This window comes from Eulemur rufifrons, unplaced genomic scaffold (assembly GCF_041146395.1).
Source record: "Eulemur rufifrons isolate Redbay unplaced genomic scaffold, OSU_ERuf_1 scaffold_262, whole genome shotgun sequence".
Taxonomy (NCBI): Eukaryota; Metazoa; Chordata; class Mammalia; order Primates; family Lemuridae; genus Eulemur; species Eulemur rufifrons.
The window spans coordinates 97501-99334 of record NW_027183044.1 but is presented as its reverse complement, the minus strand read 5'-3'; the positions used below and the strand labels follow the sequence as shown (position 1 = coordinate 99334).

The 1834-nt window shown below is 64.2% G+C and overlaps 1 pseudogene; it reads left to right on the top strand.

Annotated features, from left to right (window-relative positions):
- Positions 1-514: 514 nt before the first annotated feature.
- Positions 515-606, top strand: LOC138380058 (small nucleolar RNA U13; annotated as a pseudogene).
- The last annotated feature ends 1228 nt before the right edge of the window (positions 607-1834 follow it).

Sequence of the window (1834 nt, the reverse complement as noted above, 5' to 3'; positions counted from 1 at the left end):
GAAAGAGAAGGAAGGGGGGGAGAGGGAGAGAGAGAGAGAGAGGAGAAAACTATTAAAAAATTCGGGACCAGATCCATCGGTCGGTACTCAGAAGCGTGACGATCGGGTGTTCCCGAGCACGTGTGAGATGTGTCTTCTCCCTGACGCCGCGTTTCCTCCACACACACATCACCCATCTGCCGTGGAAAAAAAGCAACAAAAAGAGAGAAAGAGATTAAGAAGGGAAAATGGAAACAGGGCAAAAGAGGAAGAAAGAAAGAAATTTCGAAAAAAGAGACCAAAGTCACAGCGAGAAGGAAGAATACTGAGCCCAGAGCGACACCTAGTGACCACACCGTCACAAGCACCCTAGGGCCCCAATTCGCCAGAGACATCTGGTGGACCCCAGGGCAACATGTGGTCGACCCGGGGCCATGGCGTCTGCAGCCGATTCCCAGGCGGGCACACGAGCCCGGGGAAACTCATTCTCAGCGCGGGGAGGAGGGGAGGGGAAATAATAGCAAAGTCACACCAGATCCCTTTCTAGTTCATAAACGTGTTGATTGCGTGTTCACGCGCACGTGTGAGAAGGGCCTCCTGGTGTGTCGGCACGTCACCCGCGTGACGTGAAACCATGAATCCGGGGGGGGGGGGGGAGCGGAAAGGCGGGCAGGAAAAGGCAAAGAGAGAATAGATAAAATGAAAGGACCAAAAACAAAGTCACACAGCAGGGTAGGGGAGTGAGAGCAAGTCGAGAGACTGCAGACAGAAACTCCGAGAGGAGAGGAATGCTCCGGAGCGCCCCTCGCCCCGCGCGAGAAGAATACCGATCGCAGGGTGACCCCTAGGGGCAGCGAGGCCAGAGAGACCACATCCGCCCCGAAGCCCCCCTGTCAGGATGACAACCACAGAGCAGACATCTGGTCAACCACCCAAGGACCAGACATCTGGTCAACCAGCGAACCCATGCGGAGGCCGCATGCAGCAGCGACATCTGCTCGACCACTCAGGGTGCTCCCTGCCGGGAGGGTGTGTCTCTATGTGTGTGTGTCCGGGGGGGGGGGGAGATTGCGATGAAAGTCACGCCAGGTCCCGGGATAGTTCGTGAGCGTGATAATTGCGTGTGTGTGGAGAAAAAACGGGGCGGGGCGATAGGGAGTAAAGAAAGGAGGAGCGGGCGAGCGGAGGGGTGGGGAAGGAGAGGGAGTCGAGAAGCCCGCAACCGCAGCGCCTCCTGGCGGTGATCCCCCTCCATAGCATCGATGGGGCCAGCCCCGCAGAGACTAAGTGCGACGGGACATCTGGTCAACCCCAAGGACCATGGGATCCCGGCACGAAACCGGCGGAGGAGGAGGAGGAGGAGGAGGAGGAGGAGGAGGAGGAGGAGGAGGAGGAGGAGGAGGAGGAGGAGGGCTAGGCGGCGGTGGCGGTGGCGGCGGGCTAGGCGGCGGAGGCGGGCTAGGCGGCGGAGGCGGGCTAGGCGTCGGCGGGCTAGGCGGCGGAGGCGGGCTAGGCGTCGGCGGGCTAGGCGGCGGAGGCGGGCTAGGCGTCGGCGGGCTAGGCGGCGGAGGCGGGCTAGGCGGCGGCGGGCTAGGCGGCGGAGGCGGGCTAGGCGTCGGCGGGCTAGGCGTCGGCGGGCTAGGCGGCGGAGGCGGGCTAGGCGTCGGCGGGCTAGGCGGCGGCGTGCTAGGCGGCGGAGGCGGGCTAGGCGGCGGCGGGCTAGGCGGCGGAGGCGGGCTAGGCGGCGGCGGGCTAGGCGTCGGCGGGCTAGGCGGCGGCGTGCTAGGCGGCGGAGGCGGGCTAGGCGGCGGCGGGCTAGGCGGCGGAGGCGGGCTAGGCGGCGGCGGGCTAGGCG